Below are 24,284 nucleotides of genomic sequence, written 5' to 3'. Positions count from 1 at the left end.
AGGGCCTCCCTCTGGTACAGCCTGCCTGCCTCTCTCAAACTTAAGCATGACTACCTAAGGTTCCGTCAGCAAGTCAAGACTTTCCTTTTCACTTACGCTTTCTCTCTACCTCTCCCTTGCTGATGTCCCTGACTGCTGCGCATACTGGCTACCTGGTCACCCTCTGAAATTACAGGTCCAGCATGACCAGTTGCCCCTGCACTGCCCCCGGCTTCCTGGCCACTTAAGGGACTTTATCTGCAACCCTACATTCCCCTGACTCCTGCACATATGAGCCACTTCCAGGCAGCACTTACTAGTTACTTGCACCCCCCCCCCCGCTTGCTCCCCCAACCCCCCTTGGTATTTCTCCCACTCCCTTCCCCCTGCACTTGGGTATTCTGAATGGCACAAGGCCTAGTAAGATTGTTGTTTTGTCCTCCCTTCCTTGTCTTTTTTTCTACCTAGAAACACTTATGTACTGGCGCGTCATAAATGAATTATCATATTAGAAAAGCCTGCTCTGCTCATCAATTATTTTAAAACTAGAGGGTTGTTATCATAAGAGAGAAACGTGTCCCAGTTCTGAGGACAAAATACTAAAAAGAAGCCAGTTAACAAGAGAAGCGAAAAGAATATATAAAAGGGCATTACCCAAACCAGGTAGGGAACACACAGAGAGTAGAAACAAGTCCCCTTGGAGGTAGGGAAGATCCTGTATGAACGGTATAAAAGAGGAGGGAGTTTTAGACAGTCAATTCATAACTAGGAAAGTCTGAAAAGCAGTCAAGATACCCCAACTCGTGAAAGCCTGAAATTAAAGACTGGTAAGTGTCTACAAGGGACGACGAGAATGTGAGGAACCACTGCCAGAGAAAACATTCTAAATGTAGGACCACAGAAAGCACGAAAACCAAGAGGGTCTTTGAAGAACCAAAAGAACTGGCCTCAGAGACTATTCAAGGAGGCTATGGGCCTCATTCCGAGGTTGGCAGTAAGGGGTTAGCGGCGCCGGTAAAGGTGCCGGAGCTGCCAACCCCTTACCGCCACATTACGAGTCTGCTCGTGGGACCTGCAAAGGGTGCCTGGTAAAACCAGGCGCCCTTAGCGGGTCCCGCTAGCAGACCAGAGTGCTAATAATGGGCCTGTTATTAATGGGTCCATTGTTAGCACCCTCCCCTGTCCTATGGGGGCTCGAATGGGAATGGGGATGGGGCCCCAAGGTCGGAATGGCCCGGTAATTCCTCATTCAAGGAACCCAGACCCGGTAGCCGGTAAGGGGGTAGCCATGCCGCAAATAGCGGCATGGTTACCTCCTACCTTCGGAAGGTGGCCCCATGTAAAGAAATATCTGTACCACAGAGAAAAGTTATAAATAAAGAGACTATCCGAAGAGAAGACCAGGCAAATAGAAGAAACTCTCCTGGACTATTTAATTTCTTTGGCTATAGTGGTAGGGTCAGATAGTTAGTTTGGAAGGAGGACACATTTACTTTGGACTTCCTGACAACTGACTAGCACGTTCCTTTAGATGGGTAGAGTATTCCCTCTAGCAATAGGGAAAGATAGACCTTTTATTTATAATTTCATAAAAAATGTCCTCAGCAGGTCCGACTCCTTCTTCCTACCCGCCACACAACTCAGTAGTTATGGTTATGCTGGGTACCGTACTTCACTATGTAGTGCCGAGTAACCCTAAGTATAGCGCTAGCAACTTTGTAACGTAACTGGTGCATTTATAAAGCGCACGTTCACCCACAAAGGGGCATCTTGACGCTAATAACAGATGTTTATTGTTACCCAACTTAATAGTACTCCTTTAATTGACCTCGGAAGGAAGAAGTGCTGAGTGAACCTGCAGGGATTTGAACCTGTGACCATGAGGTTAAACAAAGGCCCCTGTAGTGGATGCATTAGTCCACTGAGCCACAGACCTGGCTGTTCTGGTGACGTCGGGGAACCATATTTCCCTGTGTAGTTTCATGTAACTGTAAGTATAGCGGTAGCAAATCAGTAGTTCTGGATATTGTTTATTTGTAATGCGCCTATACACAAGTGTTTCAAGGTGCAATAAGGCTGGGGGGAAGACGGGGAGAAACAGGAGAGACAAAAAGTGATCTTACTAGGCCTTGTGACATTGAGATCTTGCAAGTGCAGTAACCGGAAGTGCAGCAGGAGGAGGCGAAGTGCTAGAACAGTGCTAGGCCTCTGAGGAGGCCAGGAGGACAGGGCCGGGGAAGAGAAGGGGAAGGGGCAACAAGGATAAGTGCAATCGAGAGGGCTGGAATGGCTCAAGGCCATCCAGTCATGAGCAGGCAGGGGGGGGCCGTGAGTGCAAGTGCAGATGAGGGGTGGATCAGTGGAAACCAAGTGTAGGGGTAGACTAGACAAGGGGGGAGGGGTGACTGCTGCCCTGTATGACTCTGAAGGAACCAGGCTGCCAGTCCAGGGCAGAGGGGTAAAATTGGCTGGGCAGAGGGATGGAAGAGGAGTAAATTGAAGGTCTTGAGTCACTGTGGCAGGGGATTGGGAGCGGGAGGGAAGAAGAAAAGGAGGGTCTTGAGAAGCTTCCGGAACTTAAGGAGATCCGGCTCACACCTGAGGGGCAAGGAGCATTCCAGAGTAAGGCACCTGCGGAGGAGAGCTCTACCCCTTGTACTCTTGGCTTGGAGAAACATATGATCTGCTGAGAGTTGGAGCTCAGTGACCGAAGGGCTCTTGCGGGGAGTTATTTCGGGGGAGGATGTTAGATTTGCGTGGTCCCACGCCCCAGAAAGCCTTGTGGTTGATGCAGAAGGTCTTGAATTTAATCCTTGCAGCAACCGGGAGCCTGTGGAGAAAGTTTAGGGCTGGAGAGATGCAGTCCATCGACTTGAACCCATGGATAAGTCGTGCAGTCCTATTCTGGATTAGTTGAATAGGGCGGAGGGCGGAGTTAGGCAGACTGAGAAAGAGGCTGTTACAGTAGTCAAGTCTGGAAAGAACCAGAGGTCTGGAGACATTGAGTTTCTGTGGGAAGGTGAGGAAAGGGAGAATGCCTCTGAAAAGGCACTGTTGAAAGTGAGCCTTCTTGGCAAAGTCGGAGATGGAGATGGAAAGGGAGGAGTTGAAGATGACACCAAGGTTTTAAGCTTCACAGGAGGGTGATGTGAGGGGGCCCATGGATGGTGGCCAGAGTCTAGGATAAAGAGGGTTTAGGGCTCCCAATGAGCAGGATCTCTGTCTTACTGGCACTAAGGCAGAGATCATTGGTAGTGCACCAAGCCTGAATAGCAGGGAGGTATTCAGGAATGAGTGAGGGAAGGGGGCAGGTGAGGGTTGTTTGAAGGAGAGCTGTGTGTCATCTGCAGAACACTGCATGTCAGGAGAGAAGGTGCAGATCAAATCGGCTAGAGAAGCCATGAGAGAGGATAGAGCCCCGTGGGACACCACAGGTGGAGACTGAGAGGGAGGAGAAAAAGGGGCCCAGGTGACCTTGGGAAGGTCGATCAGAGAGGAATGAGGTCAACAGCCCAGAACCAAGTCTGTGATGCCAAGTGTGTCATGGAATCTATTTATCAGGGTGGCATGATTGACCATCTTCAAGGGAGAGGAAAGATCAAGAAGGATGAGAACGGAAGGAGAGCTGTAACCGAGATATGAGAGAGAGTGAGAAAGAGTGAGAGAGCGCGCAAGAGAGAAAAGCTCTGCCGAGATGTGAGGCAGCGGAGATGCAGGCTTGGGTAAAGGTTCTCTTCTTAGAGCAACTGGAGAGTCGGTATTGCCTTTGGTGCAGGCGGCAGGCCAGTTGGTCAGAGGATGTGCTAGAAGCCTGCCATTTCTGCTCAACCGCTCTGCACTTGCATTTCAGAGCAGCCAGGCAGGAGTCGTACGTGAAGTTGCACTTAGAGGCTGGCTTCATGCAGATCCTCATGGCATGGACAAGGATGTCCAGAGTGTTGGAAATGGAGAGATGAAGGTGAGGGCTGTGTCAGGGTGAGAGTCAGAGGCAGGAGTAGGAGGGGAGTGAAGGTGGCAGCAAGCGCAGCGACTGACACTCGCTTTGAAATAAAGGCGAAGAAGGCTGGCAGTGCAGGTAGTGGCGGGGGCGGGGGGCCTTACCCATGTCTAGTACCATATGTCCCTATGTAGTTAAATGTAACGTTAGTATAGTCATAACACTCGTTAAGCTCAAGTCTGATATGACATAGGAAAACAACTTTGCATGATTTATGACTTTGGTGTCATTCATCAAATCTTCACACAACGTTCCATCAGACATGTAGCCCAAAATCTGAATTGGTTTTCAAACGTTTGTATGCCTTCATGAAAAGGCCAGAGGTATAAGACTGTCCAAAAGAGGTTTACTCATTAATTGCTGCCTGAACCACTGAATTTGTGCATCAATTTGTGAATATTGGCAGTGATGGGGCAACATCCCCATTGGTTACTAGGGTTGTGAGGGCACAGGGGCATGCTGAGATTCAACCTAAAAAAGGGGTCTGGGTCGGATTATGGGATCCTGGTAACAGACCCATTTACACCCACTCCTTAACAGTAAAACGGAGTCTGTATCACCTCCTGAAAACTGCACTGTGGTATTTTGAACAGGGAAACGGAAGTGGGATCCCTCTGGCCAATTACATTTAGTACCTGGCAATAGGGCATTTATATAAAGAATTAGGAAGGCAAATGGGGTGATAGTGTGGAGTTTATGTAGTCTCTCATACACTTTATTTTGGTCTCTGCCACAAACTCCAAACCCATCTCTCATCTCCAGATTTGACAGAAATACAAGATTATCTAGAATTAAAGTCCATGTTTGAATGTAGTGCCAGCATGGCCTGTGACATTCTCACCATGGGAAGAGATTGGTGCTTTACCTTTAAATCACAGCTCTGTCCTTGTCTCCTCGATGGTGCTGTTGGTTATATTATTCATGTTTGGACCAATACACAAGTCATCAGTTATTACATCATGGACTGGACAAGCAGGCATCCGATTGATGGCAAACACCTGCCTTTATCATTTGTGTGTGGAAATTGGGAGCTTCCATGTGTGAATTTAGTCATTTCAGAATAGATATATTGGTAGAACATATATACATGTTCCTGATGATTAAAATATGCATTTAAAATGTTCACCCAGCCTGCGTTTTTTCCTAGTCTTTTGGATGCAAAATATTTTTAAATAAAAATGAATCGCATTATTCATGCTGCATGTTACCTATGTTCCACTAGTTGTTCCCATTGGAGCACCACTTCTCTGCCACCTATCAGGGTGCCTTTCCCCAATAGATGACACTTCAAAGTCAAATAAGTTACTATGTGAGGAGTTACTACTGAGTAGTCTTATTACGTGTGCTGCCTGTGATTGTGAACGTGTTGCAACTAATAATGTGCGTCTCCTTTTATCTTAATAGGTGACTGATGCCCCAGAAATGCAACAGTGATTTGGATTCTCTGGACCATCGCAGTGAAAAGCTTCATTGTTAGAATATGCAATTTCCAAGCATCTTAGAAGAGTGCAAGTTTGAGGTCCAGTTGCCTTTTCAGAATATTCAGGAACTGAGATTGAGAAGAGTGTTGGATACATGATGGCTTCCGCCCATGCACCACCTTTGTGGTAACATCCAGTAACCAAGCTTGATCATACTACAATCCTGGGGGAGAGGTATATCTAGCACTAAAATGACAATGTGTTATGTGCAGTAAGAAAAGCATTTCTCATTTGTGCTCTGAATTTGCAAACATTTTAATTGAAAAGGCTCCTCTTAAGTCAAGGCACCTGACAAAATAAACTGGCAAGACGCTTTACACGTGGACAAAATGTGGGAACAATTGCCATCTCAAGAACATACTTATTGCCCACATGAGGACATGGGTGAAAACTCTGATCAGTGCACTGAATTTGATAATGGTGTCCATTTGAATGATACAGTTATCAGCCTCCAGGAAATGCATACAGGTGAGAAACCTTATGAGTGCATTCAATGTGGGAAAGGGTTTGCTACAAAGGGAGTTCTTAGTATTCACCAGAGAACACATACGGGAGAGAAACCTTATGAGTGTACTGAATGTGGAAAAGGGTTTGCTGAGAAAGGACATCTTATTAACCACCAGAGAACACATACGGGAGAGAAACCTTATGAGTGCACTGAATGTGGGAAAGGGTTTACTGAGAAGGGTCTTCTTATTCGCCACCAGAGAACACATACAGGTGAGAAACCATACAAGTGCATTGAATGTGGGAAAGGGTTTGCTCAGAAAGGAAATCTTATTGACCACCAGAGAACACATACAGGAGAGAAACCTTATGAGTGCATTGAATGTGGGAAAGGGTTTGCTCTGAAAGGAAATCTTATTAACCACCAGAGAACACATACAGGTGAGAAACCTTATGAGTGCACTGAATGTGGGAAAGGGTTTGCTACAAAGGGAGAGCTTACTGTCCACCAGAGAACACATACAGGTGATAAACCTTATGAGTGCACTGAATGTGGGAAAGGGTTTGCTACAAAGGTAGTGCTTACTATCCACAGGAGAACACATACAGGTGAGAAACCTTACGAGTGCACTGAATGTGGGAAAGGGTTTGCTACAAAGGGAGAGCTTACTGTCCACCAGAGAACACATACAGGTGATAAACCTTATGAGTGCACTGAATGTGGGAACAGGTTTGCTACAAATGGAGAGCTTACTAGCCACCAGAGAACACATACAGGTGAGAAACCTTATGAGTGCACTGAATGTGGGAAAGGGTTTGCTTGGAGGGGAAAGCTTACTATACACCAAAGAACACATACAGGTAAACCTTATGAGTGCACTGAATGTGGGAAAGGGTTTGCTACAAAGGGAGAGCTTAATCTCCACCAGAGAACACATACAGGTGTGAAACCTTATGGGTGCATTGAATGTGGGAAAGGTTTTGCCCGGAAGCAACATCTTATTAGTCACCACAGAACACATACAGGTGAGAAACCTTATGAGTGCACTGAATGTGGGAAAGGGTTTGCTTGGAAGGGAAACCTTACAATCCACCAGAAAACACATACAGGTGAGAAGCCTTAGGAGTGCACTGAATGTGGGAAAGGGTTTTCTCGGAAAGGGTATATTATTATCCACCAGAGAACACATACAGGTGAAAAAGCGCATAACTGCCTTGAGTGTGGGAACTGGTTTTGTAATAAGGTAGGTATTATTTACCCTCAGTCCTTACATACAGGTGAGCAACCTCGTAATTGTAATGAATGTAGGAAGAGCTTGTTTTGGGAGAGTGATCGTATTTGCCTTTGCCACCGGAGGATACATACAGGTGAGAAACCTTATTGGTGCACTGAATGTGTAAAATGCTTCAGTCTGAACAGTCAGCCTATTAGGCACCAGACAAAATGCGCATGCCTGGGTCTATTTCAGTACACAGGATGTTCTTATCTGCCATGAGACAGGACATGTAGGTGGTGAAATCTGCAACTGAAGGTGCTTCTGAGAGAAGGAGGTGCTTCTAAAATGCTACTGAGTTTGGCATGGCTGTTGACTAATACTGTGAAGAACCTGCCTCCCTAGCTGTTTTCAGTTACGAATGATGGCTGAATATGATTGTTGAATCACTGCTGTTTGGAATGTATCCCTTCTGGAATATTCAGAAGGGAGACTGTACCATCTGTATTACGGTAACCATCCTATGGAACACTTGGCCTGCATTTCCCTTCCCAACTCCATTGCACAGCTCTCTCAATGTACAACCCTTTCAACCTACTCCCAGGTTCTGTAACGCATCCACGGAAGTTCCTGTTGCATCTCATGCACATATATAGGGATATAGAAGGTTTTCACAAAACAGAAAGGCTTGCGGGAGAGAGGCATAATATGCATTACTTAACTGTTATCAATTAGCATTTCACTGTACCAACGTTTTAGAGCCAAGAATGACTAACTTTGTAAAAAGGAAGTATTTATTTAAACATATACAAATCCCTCATACTTTCTCTCTAGAATAACACAATATTCCAACTCTCCACGTTCACATAGAATTCAAACACATTTGTCTGATAAGCATCAAGTCTCATCGGCTGTAATCAAATCAATCTACATTGCTTCTTTAGTCAAGGACATTCAAATACATGTCAAGCATATAAACCCCTGTCCAACTCCACCTGGGTTTTAAATCGCCTTTCCATTGACAAAGTCACAAAAGTCCTGTCCAGCCTTATCCCTTCTGCTTCAGGAAAATCAAAGTCCAAATAGAATGTCCAACTCCAGACCGCTTCCCCCAGACAGGTCAGCTGCCAGGTTCAGCATATCGCCATTCCAATAGAACTTCTCAGGGAAGTCGCTCCTCTCTAGAACCCATGGGATCTCGTTGCCTTCCTCGTTGTAAATGTCATACTTTTGCAAAATAAAAGTGTCAATGGGAAGTGCAACATATTCCTGCAGAGTCCATGGTGTGGTGCCGTTGAAGCGCGAGGAAAAAAGGAACAGAGGTCCTGGGGCGTGGCTCCACTGCTTATATTATATATCAATGTTGTTTCTGGTGTAAAGCGCATAGAGGCTTTGGACAGACCCGACAAAGCTGTGCCGAGCTCCCTGACGGCAGAAATGTTTCTAGAGAACAGCTGTGCTAGGATATGGATATCATAGATGAGGAATCCGTGGCAGGAAGGAATCCATTAGAAATGCCTCTACTGGGAATTACATTTGTACACCCCCATACATTTGTTTTACTTTTAACTTCAACTGATTAAAATACCCAAAATTTAAATCATCTGGAGCTTCCTGAATAATAAAAATGGAGAAGGCTATATTCTCACATGGGAATTAGACTAAGCTTGGCACAACTCGTGCAAAGACTGTTTTGCAAAGGGAAAACATGGATAATGGCATCCATAAAACTGGAATCGTCAATATTACTCCAGAAGTCAGTTTCCAAGATATGCATGCCTTGCCAGGAGTGCCATCCTTGCTGAATGCTGCAGTGTTTCCACTTTGTGTAGCTAATTCTACAACACTAGTTTCCTTTTCTCCTCAGGATTCCCTGTACTGTATTACACTATTGGCAATCTCTATTGGAGCATTTAGGATTAGTAGATGGTTCCCTAGCCTGGGATCGACATGTGGAGGTGCAATTACACAAAGGAGGGTACATGCCGACTATTAAAGCACTATCTTATAAGAAATTGGTTTGATGTGAAGGGCCCAGAGAAGATGTCAAGTGTTCTGTTAAATTATGTGGACATGTATTGTAGAAAACGGACATTTTGTGAATAGAATCGAAAGAGCAATTGTAGAAATATCCGCTGTGTTGTGAGACAATAAAAGTCATGCAAATTTGGAAATGAAATGGTGCCTTTCTGTCTGAAATGAGAGTTGTGGGTTTAATGATATCACTGCTGTTCTCTAAATTCCAAGAAGAAACAGTGGACATACATGTCTACAGAATAAAGCTGGTCTTTGATAAACTGACATGTCTAATGTAAAGGTCTCCCACCGGGATTCATACACTAAGTGAAATGCTGATGAAATGAATATTGAGCTTCAGCCAATATGTCACTGTGTTCACTGTAAAAATAAATTGTTAGTAACTCCAAATGTGTTAAATCTTTTTCCCTGACTTTTTGTGTAAACTGCGTCCTGGAACAGAGGTGATTAATTAGTGGGGTGAACACCTCTATTCCAGTTTTATGCTGGAATGAATGTTATTGTCCACTTTTTAAATGTTCTTGTCATGACCATTGCGGGAGTGGGTAGTGACAGAGGAGGTGAAGTAAGAGGGGTGGGAAAGAGGTGAACATGGAGGGAGCTGGTCGAGACCGAGGAGGTGGGGTAAAGAGAAGGTGTGGTAATGGGCTCTGTGGAGGGGTGTCAAAGAGCTGAACATGGAAGGAGCTTGTTGTGACAGAGGAGGTGGGGTAAAGAGAAGGTTGTGGTGGTGGTAAAGTCTGCAGGGTGTGCCCTTCCATACCTTAAACCCTCAGCTAAATGAGATATGGCATTAAAGAAAAAATTGAGGAAATTATGATAAATGTGTTTACAAATCAACAGATTGATACAATATTGAGTAATCAATCCAGTGAATTAAGCCCACATTCTACATTTCCTGTCTTTGTATAAACATTTGATAGCATGACCTGTCGCTTTTCTTATGACAAAAGAGATGGATGAACTTTCTTTTCCATAGGATTGTGATAACTGAGGAGTCAGGAATGATACTGGAACACAAGTTAGACAGGAGTTTGGTTGAAGACTTTTGTTATAATACCAACTAAGTTTGGAAAAGGCCTTGCTGTCCCTGCACTAGCAGAGTTTCCCGACCTAAACTCAAAACTAAGTCTCTGTCAGTGTCAGAAGTTCCAAAAAAACCCATCCTTTGTCCAAAGTATTATTCTGACCCTCACACTCTACCTCATACTCACAAATGAATTCTAAGGTGAAAAGGATGTCTTTGGCATTGAGTGGTTTATAAATGTTCAAAAAAAGGAAAAATGTATAACTCCCTCAAAAAGTAGTCTTTCAAGTATGGGCATCCTTGCTCGAGAGCGTTCTTCCCTTCCCCTGTATTCTTCATCACTTTATTTTGGGTTACTCATATATTTTTCACACTGTGCCGCTGGGGCGGACGTGGTGTTTAACAGCCCACCAGCCTGAGCTTTGTAGACCCGAGCTGTAGCCTGCTAAACCAGCGTACGGATAGCTTTTTTTGTGTTTTTTTGTGCCTGATTGGGGATGCACTCTGTGTGAGCGCATCTCCTGACCAAGAAAACAAATTACATAAAAAATGGCGGCCACCCTGAAAATGGAAGATGGACTAGGTGGGATGACGGCGCCATTAAATGATATGGGACCGAATCTGCGGGCGGTGAAGGCAGAATCTCGCCCAGGAAAGGTGGATTCTGATCGGTCAGACCGTCTTTCCCAGGTGCGAAGAACAGTTCTTGGCGTTCCTTTGGGTCAACAACAAAAGTTCTCTTCAAACTGGTTGTCTTCCTTCTTATGTGTGATTCGGATACCTGGTATATTCTCCTGCCAGGGCATTTCATATGTGAACTCCTGCCCACTCTTCCACCTTTTGATGGTTCCGCTTTTTAGCCTCCTTGGCTAACATAATTGGTTTCTTATATATGGTCTCTTTGTCTCTTATATGCTTGCAGTATCCATTGACGAACTTGAAAGTATCTCTTAGAAAACTGCTCCTTCAGTCTTTCTCTGGTTTTAGAAACCGTTCCTTTTCTCTCTTTCTTGGTTTCGCTATAAGTAATTTAAGTTTGGTGCAGCCGCCAATGCACCCTGGTTTTCTCTGTCCCTTTATGGATACGCCGGTTCTTGATGGCATCTCGTTTCTTCTACGGTCTGTTGTTGATGGTCTCCTGCTGCTTTCTGCTTGTGGCATGCTTCCTGAAGCTTCTGCTGGGCTTGTCTGCTTCGCTTGGGATTCCAGTGAGCTGTGCTCCAACCCCACCAAGTGTCCAGGAGCCCTCCACTGGCTTTTGGCATTCTAGCTGTGTCATCTGCTTTCAGAAACCTTCTGCCATCAGGTTCCTGAATAGGTTTGCTTCACCAACTTCCTTCCAGATCTCACTTTGCACTGAGACAAGCAACTCCCTCCTGCCTGCAGCCTGCTTGTGTTTCTTGCTTCAGTGATTTAAATGTCCAGGACTGTGAGAAACCTAAAGGTGTCTCGCCTGCTAGGCCCCAAGTATCTGTCTTCCATGTGGCCAGGACACGGCCATCGCTATTGGATCCAGTTCCTGGGGGTGGACCATTGCGGGAGGATCACCTGGATGGGGTTGGGGAGGGGTTTCGGGGTGTGAAAGTGAGACACTGAAGGGTGAGATGCGGGATCACCTTCCTTATGACACCTTTTCCCCATCCTACCCCATAGGATACGTAGAAACTCTACCCTGCCCCCTTTTCCAACCCGAACAATTTCTCACACTGCGAAAGACAATGGACTAACACCTGAGCTGTTTACCTGACCTGTCCCAACACAAGGGTCAGGCAGAGTCAGGCAATATACACACCTGACTGCCCTTTCCCTTCCCCACTGGGATAAATGGCGGAGCATGAGAGCACACTTGAGGAAGGCCGAATGCACGAGGAAGCAGACATTCCAGGACGGCATTTAAAACAGAGGGGAAAGGCTTAGAGATCTGAAAGGATGACCAGGAGGGAATTATCCTTGCCCTTTTCAACCCAGACCTGCAAAGCCTCCGTGAAAGGAGACATGAGACTGGGAATCACAGCTGGCAAGTAGTGTCGGATGTCAGCGGTACATGGAAACCTTTCGCACTAATTGCCAGGGTGGGGAGAAGTGGTTGCCATCGTGGTACCGTCCTTGACTCCAGCACCGAAGGAAAAGCCAACTGTTATAGCACAGCCAGTGAGACGTAGGCCAGACTCTGTTCGACTCAAGGTTGCATTGGTAACATTGTACGTGAAGATAATAGACAGAGGTCTTTTGTGAGTGAAATCGGTACCAGCAATAGAGTGATCCGGTGCCACGTGGGGGCTCGTTCAAAAGACTCTAGCTGGTACCCCTCTCCTGAAAGAAAGAGAACGTATTGAACTAAGAACCTTTTGGTTAGTGAAACTACAGAGACCAAGAGGCCAGGGTGAAGTGTCAAAGTGGTGATACAAGGGTCAAGCCAAATCCCTCGTACAGTCGAAAGTCTTTGACACGTTGTGAAAATGAAGTGAACTGTTATAATTGGAAAACATGAACCCGACTGTGGGATGCCCGCAAATTGGGGTAAGTAGTAAGATACCCGTGAACATTGTGATGACAAGCATGAACCCGATTGAGGGATGCCACAGTGATTTGATGGTCTGAGCCTGATCAAGGGAGGCTAACGTTGAGAAAAGGATCAGTTCCCGGCTGAGGGAGATCCAAGGGTGAAGAATAATCGCCTGACGTGAAGATTAACAGAAGGAACTTTTATTTTGTGATTAACTATCAAGCCCTTTGAAGCAAGAGACTTTGCCTGTGCTAGACTTGGGTACAGAAAGCCCTGATATTGTGGAAAGGAATTGTAAGCTCCTACTGGAAAGACCCTAAAGTGTGCTGTGCTCAAGAGTCCCACCTTGTCCTGTGCTAAAAACGTGGGGAAGGGAGAACCCGGCTTTGGCATGCTAACTTATCATTTTGTGAACACTCTTACTTTTCTTGTGAACATTATCCCATACTATTTTGTAGCATAGCGGTAATGATTGGCAATAGTTTTTTATAATTTTAGTATAGGCCCTTTTTATTTGACTAGACTCCACTAGGACTGTATTATTATTGTTTGATGGTTGTAGCTTGCTCCCATCTTTGATTTAGGTTTAGATTAAGCATTTATCTCACACATTTTGTACAGTTTAATAAACAAACTTGAACTGTGATCACTTGTGTCTGTCTTACTTTGAAGCCATGCCTTCCTTACAGGACTCAGGTGTGCGCTTGCTGCCACTAGAGCGCTGCCTGTGCACGTGGATACCTGTGCTCTGCATTACTCTGCTCCTCTTCCTCATCCCAGTGTTGTGGGAATAGTGGTGCCTTCCTGAATGCACTGTAGGAATGTTTGCAATGAGCTTTAAAGGCAAACTACGTTTGGAAGAAGAGTAGGTGGAGTTGGAAAAAGTGTTTTGTAATTTTACAAGGCCCTTTAGATTGTGAGAGTTGGCCTTTGGGGTGTAACATGATTTGTACTACTCTCCATGGGGCAAAGAGGGAAGGTGTTACAATAGGCTATGGGGAATTGGAGATGTAGCTTTAGAATGGAAAGGGGATACCATGTCTCACCCGATGATACTATAACCCTCTCCTGGAGGCTATCTCCCCCCATGTGATCCTCCCTCATATAACCACCCCCAGGGTCAGGTTCAGGTAGCGACAGCCGTCCCCTGGCCACATGGGAGGAGGTCACCGCCGGTAAAGGAGTGATGGTACCATCAGATGAATCACATAACTTGTGCTTTTTGCACGGGATAGTGATTCCTCTGGTGTTGTTTTTTGCACAGGGTAATGTTTCCTCTACTGCTGTTATGCACGGGAGTCTGCATTACCTCCATATAGACACCCATGAGCACGGACACCCCAGCACCTACTCCGCTGCCCTCTTCCTGCACTTGCACGGTCTGAATATTCACAAGGCATCGTAGGTTCGACCGTTCCTTCCCCACTATATTTATATTTGTGTTTTTAATGTACTTCAATCCCATATCCCCCCACCCCCTCTGTTGCCCTGTGGGTGCTTTTAAACAGACATAATTTGCTGTATGAGCGCCTAACAAGCAAACAATAAAATAAAATAAAGTAGCAGTTCCTTGTCCCAGTGCTTTCTCATCAAGGTGCTCCACCTGCTGACAGAACTCGTACCTAAACATGTTTCAACCTCCTGCCTCATTCAGGGCATAAAACATTGTGCCCACCCAGAATCCACCTGTTTTCCTATTGGAGTCAGAAAGGTCACTCTGGGTTCCCCGTCATGGGGAATGTGAACCTGTCATGGTGGAGGGAAAGAGATGAGAATTTGAGCAAAGGCGCTGGCGGGGATGACCTGAGTTTTGGAGAAATTGAGTATCAGGTGGTAAATCGTCATGCAATGGTGAATTTTACACAGGTAATCAGTGCTGTGGGAAGTTCTGGGTAAAGGAGGGAACAAGAAAAGTATTTGGAGAAGAGCTGGTAAGGAAACCCACAGCAGGAGATATGCTTGCTTAGGAGCTGGATGTAAAGAGGAACTTGTAGAGCTCAAAGAATAGAGACTTGAGGAGCTCATCTGATAGAGGGGATCAAGGGGATGTTGTGGCATGCTAGGAAAGAGAAGAACGGGCATTTCAGTAAGTAGGTAGCAATACACTCTTGGGCACTGCCCTGCAAGCCGAGGTGCTAAAGTAAAAAAGGAAGACGTTGGCAACAGTGCAGAAGGCATCAGAAATCCGAGAGACACTGTGGGAGTGGTGAGGAGGTTTGAAGCATGGGCTAGTGCTGTTTCACTGTGGAATTCAAATGGGATTCGGGTGTTAATGTGTTAGGGTGAGGGTGCTGCTGAGTCCATGCATCCCAATTTATGACGATGAAGCTGAGCACCTTGTGCTCATGAAATCTGAAATAGGGAGAAGTGAGACATGATGTGTTAAGCAGAGTTTATACATCAGCTGTTATGTATTTACCCTTATACCACCCCCCACATCAGAAGTATTGACAGAGTAGAACAGCAGGCAACCTATTGTAGGTTAGGAAGATTGCAGTGAACCGGAAGATGTTGAACATGTGAGAGCAGTAGATGCAAGGCAGGGGTGTCGGCACCTTAAGCGATCCTGGGTGACAATGGGTCGAAAGAAGCCTGGGAATTGTCAGCAGACCAAAGGACGAGTGCTGTTCCTACTACGGTATTGGGGGTCAAAAAGAGATTGACGAAAATAAGAAGTGGGTGTGTAAGTGTGTTGGGGAGAGTGCCACTGATCTTTAGTAGAGCAGTAGAAGACTGGAAATTGGGGTGGCAAGAATGGACTGGGGGACCTTGATAACTTGAAAGGCTGAGAGTTGAGGGAGTTATTTATAGAAACACTTGTGTACAGGTGTGTTACAAATGACCTATATATATATATCATTTCATGGTATGTGGCAGTAACTAACATACAAGCTGCATTTATGATACCGACTGTACCATGGCTCATCATGGCTATGAAGAAATTACTCCTGCTCTGCATGAGTACAGGTATGAGTACCAGCTAAACCGTCTACTTGGCCCGACATTGCTACTAAACCAGCAGTGATCCAAATCCTAAAGGTGAAACGGGTAGAGCCTTATAGGTCCTGCACCTTCACCTCGTTTGCTGATGTGGCCTGAGAATGGGCTTTATCTTCAGGAGGGGTGTGAGCTGAAAAAGATACAACGCAGACAATAGTACAGTGGTGTCAAAATAAAAGAATGTCAATCAAGGCTCTGAAAATAGGAACTTAAGTAACAAAATGATCAATGGAGACAACAATTTAAAACAGTTAGACCAGGGAGTGCTTCGACTGTGTTTACTGTTACTGGAGCGCTACACTGACAGTCCAAAACTGAGTATTTCTACAACTTCCATCTGTGTGAAGGCAGAGCAACCATGCTAAAACCTGGAGTCACAGCAAAGCAGATTGCTGCAAGTGTGTTTACTGTGTTTCCTGCTGGTTCCCAGCACTGCTCTACGAAACAAAAGTTACATCACCCCGGGGACAGCTTGAGCTGGTGTTGTCAAAGAGGCAATGTACGGCAGCCAGGGGAGAGAAGGGAGCACTTGCTGGTGAGTAAAGTGAGTCACACGGGTACGCTGTGCCTGCTAAACGGTTCTTGTACTCTTAGCGTAGCTAGCGCTCCTTGCATCGATATGAAGGTTGTAAACAGAAGTGAGCGTTTATTTGTATTTTCTTCCGCCGTACTGACTTGCTCAATCCGCCCAGCCTGTCACAAATGAGTATATACCCTTTAAGGAGTGGTGCAAAGATCTCCCACAGCGGAGGCTGGGGGGATAATGGTAAATACATAACAGCTGATGCCATAAACTCTGCTTAACACATCATGTCCCACTTCTCAGCTATTTCAGATTTCATAAGCACATGGTGCTCCTCTGCATCATCATAAATTGGGATGCATGGACTCAGCAGCACCCTCACCTTAACACATTAACACCCAAATCCCATTTGAATTCCACAGTGAAACAGCACTCGCCCATGCTTCAAACCTCCTCACCACTCCCACCAGTCTCTCGGATTTCTGATGCCTTCTGCACTGTTGCCAACTTCTTCCTTTTTGACTGGTGGACCACGGCTTGCAGGGCAGTGCCCAAGCGTGTATTGCTACCTACTTACTGAAATGTCAGTTTTTCTCCTCCTGGCATGCCACAACATCCTCTTGAACCCCTCTATCAGATGAGTTCCTCAAGTGTCTGTTCTTTGATCTCTACAAGTTACTCTTTACATCCAGCTCCTAAGTAAGAAAACCTGGTGACACACATTGGGATAACTGATCCGGAGGCAGACTTTCAGAAACAAAGCCCTCCTGCGTTTCTAGTGCTTCCCCCTTTGACAGACACTGCGTTCCTAGAACTATCTTGTAATTTTACGAACAAAAATATGATAGAGACCCCCGCAGAGTCAGTGCAAGAAGTGATCATCCAGAAAATAATGCTTTGCCACAACAAATTGAGCCAATCTTGGAAACACAGCATATTTCTTTTTCTCCAGGGCCTCAATTTGTGATGGATAAAAACGTGTCCCCAACGTGTCCCCAATCCCCAATGTTGTTTACCTTAGAGTCCTTGGACCCTAAGCAAATGCCTTCACCTCTGGACCTTGCACTGTAGGATTCCTCTAAAAATGAAGAGGGATCCATCCACATGCATACTACCATACACGACGTACCCAACAAGTCGGGCTCTGTCCTTCATGCTCTGAACTTTACCCTTTCCCGGATGGGGAATTCATAAGATTCAATCTCTGAGGTATATCACAAACAACGTGCCCTCCTAACTAAAATGTCCTCCAAATTGGCATTTCTGGAGGGTTTCATCCATGTAAGGGTTCAATGCCAAGATGAACATTCTGGCAAAGTAGGGGTCCCAAAGTCAGGAGGAGTGAGGATCAAGAAGCCTGTACTAGTTCTGGCCTTGAGCCCCTCTCCCAAAAAAGAAGGAAACCGACAGAACCGAGCAGCGGAAAACAGAGAACAAGGCAGTAAATACAGCAGGCATGGAAACAAAATGGGTCAGTTTAAAATCAAAGCATCTAAAAAATCAGACGATTCTCCCAAAACGAGGGTGAAACGGCTCGCAAAGTTTCATGAGGAACCAATGGTGTAGTCAGTCTCCCCCATACAATAGAGGAGGATGTTTGCAGACAAAACCAAAGCCAGTCCCTTACAATTGAGGAGGTCGTAACTACCAACCCGCCAAATCTAACCCCTGCTAAACACGCAAGCAAAAAGCCAGCAAAGAAGGCAAAGAAGAAGTCAAATAAGCAAACACAGGGCTCAGCAGAAGGGCTAAAGGGCCTAATTGACAAGTTTGTAAAACCCACCTGAAAATCTGTGAAAAAAGTTCGGATCACAGCATCGTGGAAGTGTATTCGGACATGGAGAGTGTGTGAGTGAACCAGCTGACTTAAGCTTGGCTTATATGGAAGATTTTCCGCCAACCTCTTCATTGGTAAACGTCTGGACCAAGGCAGAGTAGCAGCAATTGGAACTGCCAGTGAAAAGCCAGAACAGATTACATAAGAGGGCTCAGCAACTGGTGCCAATTTTCCAAATACAGCAACTGCGGACACATTTCCCACTGGAACCAAGCCTACAAACGACTGTCAGTCTCCTCAACCCAGGCACTCAGATATGCAAAGAGCGGAATCGCGATGCCCTGGAAATCAAATGAGCACACCGGCCTACTTGGGGAAACGAATGGGCTCTCAAATAAATCAAAAACAGAGCCCCTTCTTGACTTTAGAAGAGACGAGGCTCAAATCGTGCCATAATAACAAGGACTAAATGTGTCCTATATCCCTGGATACGGGGCAGACTATGCCGGAGTCAGCTCCGAAGGGGAATTTGGCTTCTGTAGCTTCTCTGCATTGCCCCCTTGAGCTCCTGAGCTGTTTGGGTTCTGTAAACCCCAAACAAAAAGGAGCAAAAGAGAAAGGCAAAAACGAATACCAACAGATACGATCAGGGTTGGCACCTTAACTAGATCTCTTAGAAAAAGGCAAAAAAAGAGACTAAGTGCCTAGGGAAAATCTGCGGGAAGAGCACACCTTAATCCTCTCCGAGGTGTTCCCTAATGGAGACTTAGCTGCCATTAAATCGACCTCAAATCCTGGCCTTGTTTCAGGAGATTCCTAGCCTGAGACGGATCGCCCCCTGCAACATAGCACAGGTCCAATTTCCAGTAAGAGGCAGTTTAAATTTGGCTAAACTCCACTTGTCATCAGAAATGACAGGGCACTAGTTTTGTCAGAACTAGAATTGTTTTTATCCTTGGGATATGATGTGGGGCAGTCCTTGATGGACCCAAAACCAGCCCCCAATGAACTTGTGCTATCTCAACCCTCTGACCCTCAATGTTCATTCAAGAATTGACTGCCTTAAATCCACTCTCAGTAGTCATAACCATGCACACACATGAGAAGAGAAGAACAATTGAGGAACATCCAGGCAGACCATCGCCTGAGTATGATTGTTCCACGGTCTTATCTGTGTTACATGGAGGTGAAAATCCCCAGCCCTTCTGTAGATGATGGGTGGTCCTCAGTTTAGACTTGTGGAACTGTAGAGGCCATATTTTTCCTCACTACTAGAATGTGCCTTGTTATGTCTACAGGAGTCATGGTCGACTGTATGCCCCTTAATAGATGACTATGTTGTTTTAACAGTAGACGCTCTCAGGGAGCACAGGGTCGCCCAGCAGGGGGCCTCTTGTGTGCTGTGAAAAATGGCATAGGTCTAAAAATTGTTAATATAGAGACACATAGAAGGGACATAAAAATATTAAAAGTGTCAAACCGACGCTGCTATGTTTGTAACGTATATTGCAACCCAAAATCTGTATCGAATGAATCGTTTTTGGAAGCGCTTTCAGCCCTCGTTGCAACTGCCCTGGAAAAAAGAGGATACCAAAATAATTGTATTAGGCGACTTCAATAGTGAATGTCTGGACCCAAGGTGGTATTCTGATGTGTCCAGGTGGGGGGCTTCCCAAATGGTGAGGAGAAGAGGGAGGTTAATAAGATCTGAACTTAAATCTTGGGACTTTACTATAATTAATGGAAGTAGTTCAAGCTTTCAAATATCTAGGGGTGGAAATTGTAATGGTTTTATAACATGGCACACTCCAGCCAGGGGCTCCTTTCCCTGACAATGAATGTGGGGCAAAATACAACTCTTTCTATCTTTAATCAACCACAGGTTCTTTTATTTGAGTAGGCCCCCAACCCCTCTCACACCCAACCTTCACAAACACCCCGTGTCACAGTCGACGAGGCAACAGACCGGTGTGTATCAATATGATATTTATTAATGTTATGGTTCAATGAAAGTAAAAGCAAAATCAAACAACTGGACAGCAGCCACCAATGTTGTGGCAATACAGATGCAAAGATTCCTACAACACAGTTAGTTCAAAATCCCCACAATGTACAAGAATCTTTAATGGCAAAACCGGAAAAAATTATTTCACAGCATGTGATGGTACTTAAGGTTAAGCACTCCCTCTGCAACACTCACCCCCAAACATCTAACTTAATTCTTGTTGCATGGAAGGCAGTGGCAAGGAGTCAGGAAAAAGAGGGAAATATTTTATAATTCAGCCCACCACCCCAAGATAGAAATCCAGAAAGGAAAATGAAAACCCGATTTATGAGCAAAATGGCATAATCAGATTTCACTTGTTACTCTCACAGCAGCGTACAACTGCGGTGGGACAGCTAGAAAAGAAACTTGCGTTGCTACACTTGAGAGATATGAAAGCTTACAGACTACTAAGCAGGGCACCAAGGCAACATGAACACAAGGTAAGAACATCGATTTCGGGACAGAAAACAATGCAAAAGGAAAACACACGCGCAGAATGGAAATTCATTTTCACACGAGATGGGTGATGACAGGCAGCCAAGAAAAGGGCTTAGCTGTTAAAAATCAGAAATCGGGTTCAAAGAGAATGACAAAGGCACATAATGCATAGGAATCTGACAGAAAGATATTCTCAATGGGACTATGATTTGGGGTTTTCTATGGGACAGATGAAAATTAGGAATTTGTGGGAAGGCACACAATACATGGGCAAATTCGTTTTTTGTTACATAAAGACTGTGGACCTCATTCCGATATTGGAGGCAGCCATGGCACCTCCAATATCGGGTCCGGTGTGGTTGAATGGGGATTTACCGGGTCATTCTGACCCTGGAGGACCCGATAAGTCCCCATTCAACCAACCATTCCCCATTCCCATTTGAGCCCCCATACGGCTCAATGGGAATGGGGAAGGTGCTAATAACAGGCCCGTGAATTAGCGCCCTGGTCGCTTAGCAGGACCCATAAAGGACGTGTGGTCTGACCACACGTCCTTTACGGTTCCCGCTAAGGGACCTCGGAATTGGGTGGTAAGGGATTACCAGCACCGGTGCCTGGTATCCCTTACCGCCCAACTCGGAATGACCCCCTAATTCTGTTGAGGCTATACTTTAATGGTTATAATTATTAATGAAAGGAACTTAACACGAGGTGATTAATTTCGAATTTCAACCAACTCACACTGTCAATTTCTTTATAGGGGAATTTAATGATTTACTTCAAAATGATACTACAGACTTATACAGACAACTGAATGACTTATAAAAGGAATACACTAACATACACAGGCAAATACAAATTAGTCTATAGAAAGGTGAATGTATTATACTGGTAATTTGGGGCTTTGAATGGGATTTTCAATGGGATACAATAGTCAAAAGAGTAGGATATGCAGTTTGGGACTGGGGTCATTTGCTACTTACAATGTAAACTATAGTTTGGATTCTGGAAATCCAGTGAGGTCTCTGGTCACTCTGGACAGTTAGGCCAAGAGATCTGGTCACTCTGGATAGCTAGGCCAAGGGATCTGGTCACTGTACTCTCCTGGATGGGATTCTGGACAGCTAGGCTAAGGTCTGGTCACTTCTGGACAGCTTGGTGGGGTCACCTAGGCAAGTTCTAGTCTCTGCACTCTCTTGGATGGGATTAGCTGCCTGTATCTGGAATCTGTGTATCTTGCTGTAGATGGATGGATGGCAGGATGGATTGATCGATCCCTTGTGTCTCTCTGTGTCCCCCTTATATAGCCAAAATGACATAATCTATTTTACAATGTAGGGGGGGAAGTACTCTGAAATTACCCCTATCCTGTGATAGGACAGTCTACCACTCGTCTCCCCTCCCCCTGGGCCTATTGGTTCAGGTGAAAAGGGCATCATTTGTCTGTTTGTATTTATGACCTTTCTTTGTCTCCCAGTCTACTTTTTAACAACAATGAGTTATGGATCAAAACTTCAAACTTATACTAGCCACCGCCATAAGAAGTAGATATGCGGATTCAATGGGTCACAGGGAGTTGGACAATCCGATCGCCGGCTATGTGCGAGGTAGCATCACCCTTTGGCACGTTTTGGCCCTTTCCATGAAATGCATAATCATAACATTTCTGCCAATGATTGCACATGTTCAAAATTACATTTTGCATCTTTCCCCCAAGTTCACTATTTGTCCCATGTATAATTCAGCCAGAAATGCATCTTTCCTGGCCATTTCAGTCACCAAGTGCTAGAAACGTGCACTTGGTCTCTATACATTTGTCTATAATTCACATGGAAAACTAGCATGATACAAAATTACTACTTATTCAGGGTGGTGGGAAAAATATCTTAAAATTATGAAGTCCTTTAATGTCATTGAGGAGTGTAAAGACTGCAGGGGTGTCTGTACTTATGTTCTCTATATGGTAGAGGAGAGGCACAGAGCACCCCAGCCAAGATTCTCTATTGTTGGTAGCAATGGACGAACAATCAAGGCCTAGCTTCTCAGGAGGTGGTGTGGGCTGGTTCTTAAGTACAGTGTAGTCCCCAAGCACCCACAAAAGAATGTCGGCACACTGTATTGGTTAAAACATAGTCTTTATATAATTAAGATTCAGGGTTACATACACAATCACAATAAATCATGTTGTGCTCAGTAAATCTACAATGACAAATATATACAGTTCTAAGTGGTACCACAATTATTATCAGATTTCATTAAAGTGCATCAACTGTACTCTGGTTAAATGTCACACAAATCAATTAATAAAGGTGACCAACAATAGATATAGGAGGAAAGCAGTTGGTTAGAACAATTGGCAGAATACTGGGCCCCTACCGCTAGACACAGTTCTGTGTAGAGATTCCCACTCCTAGGCAACCTGTAAAATAAAGATATACCACAAGCCCAGTCCATATATTGTTCAGTTAGTATTATTTCCTTATAAAGTGTTTCTACCACCCCAATGTACTTGGAATAGCAGATTTCCTCGAGGAGGCGTCGATGGATCCTTCTTGAGTGACTCCCTTTAAAGCATGAGCCACGGATTGTCGGCGGGCCTTGAAGAAAGGGAACTTTGCGTCGATGGAAAGTTTGGTGGTGTCGAGGCAGCAGCTTCGATCCTGACAGTGCTCGTCGACGACAAGTCTAAGACGTTCTGCAACGATGAGGCGTGCGGGGCACCTCGATGTCAAAGGTTCAGGACCGCAAATAGTTTGTGAAGAACTGTGGCCCAGCAAGGGCGTTGAGTCGTCCAGCGTCTCTACAGTCTTTAGGTGGTGGGAAACCCACCGGCGAATGCTCCTCGGCATCTCGGCGGCCTGGCCTTCTCCGGCGGGATAAGGCAGTCGGCGGTGCGGACGAGCACGTCCGTGAATCAAATGTCTTAGGCAAAGGAGCGCTGCAGCTCCAGTAGTCAACGGCACAGCGTCAAGCAGTCCCCGCTTCTGGGCAACCAGGCCTTCAGAAGTTATAGCAAACCTGTGACCTCTGGTCGACGACAGTGGACGGCTGTCCGGTGCTTCTCTTCGTTTCCCTTCGCCGGTCACTGTCTCCGTCTGACAGTCTTTCGTAGGCTGACTTCCAGGGCACTTCAGGGAAGGTTAGTGGTGCACGATGGTCCCTCGTAGCTCGGGAAGACACCGCCAAACCATGTCCTCTCTGGATCACTTCTTGAAGACACAGCAGCTTTCACATCGACGAAGTAGAGCAACAGCAACACTTCTCTTCCAGCAGGACTTCAAGGTTAAGCTTCAGTTTCAATGTCAGTTTAAACTCCAGCTTCTGAACGAATTCTAGCAGTGAGAGGCCCCCCAGATATACTGTTGATCTCCCATTCACTCTCCTGGGTCATACTCAGGCAACCAATCACTCAGAAGGGCATTCAGGCTGTCAGTCAGCCAATCTGACACACAGTGCATTCAGGCCATTCTTCTCCATCCAGGCACTCACAACACAGAATGTGGATTCAGACAAGTACCACGCCATTCAACACTACACACTGCATTCATACCAGTTTCGGGAAGGGCTGTCTCAGTCATTGTGTCAAACCCCAGATACTAGACATCCACAACATAGAATGCGTATTCGTCACACACTCCATTCACCTAGGTCCCACCCACAGACGTACCTGCAACATACAGTCGTTGGGTTGGCTCTAGCCAGTCTGGTCAGCACTTCCCCACACTACTATATATGGAACCTCCACCAAACAGCCAGTCAGGAGGAAGGGACAGAGTCAGGGCTTCCCAGGACTTCAGGAAAACCAAGGTAA

The 24,284-nt window shown here is 45.4% G+C and overlaps 1 protein-coding gene and 1 pseudogene across 1 annotated transcript in view; one reads left to right on the top strand and one right to left on the bottom strand.

The window, feature by feature from the left end:
- LOC138557994 (zinc finger protein 84-like) overlaps positions 1-24,284 on the bottom strand; it is a 343,267-nt gene that overhangs the window by 108,333 nt on the left and 210,650 nt on the right. The gene's annotated exons all lie outside the window — the stretch shown is intronic.
- The window catches only part of LOC138557996 (zinc finger protein 268-like), a 145,636-nt pseudogene that overhangs the window by 10,810 nt on the left and 110,542 nt on the right, over positions 1-24,284 (top strand).

This window comes from Ambystoma mexicanum, unplaced genomic scaffold, assembly GCF_040938575.1.
Source record: "Ambystoma mexicanum isolate Mex_15411 unplaced genomic scaffold, UKY_AmexF1_1 Mex_scaf31, whole genome shotgun sequence".
Classification (NCBI taxonomy): Eukaryota; Metazoa; Chordata; class Amphibia; order Caudata; family Ambystomatidae; genus Ambystoma; species Ambystoma mexicanum.
This window is presented reverse-complemented; position numbering and strand designations above follow the sequence as displayed.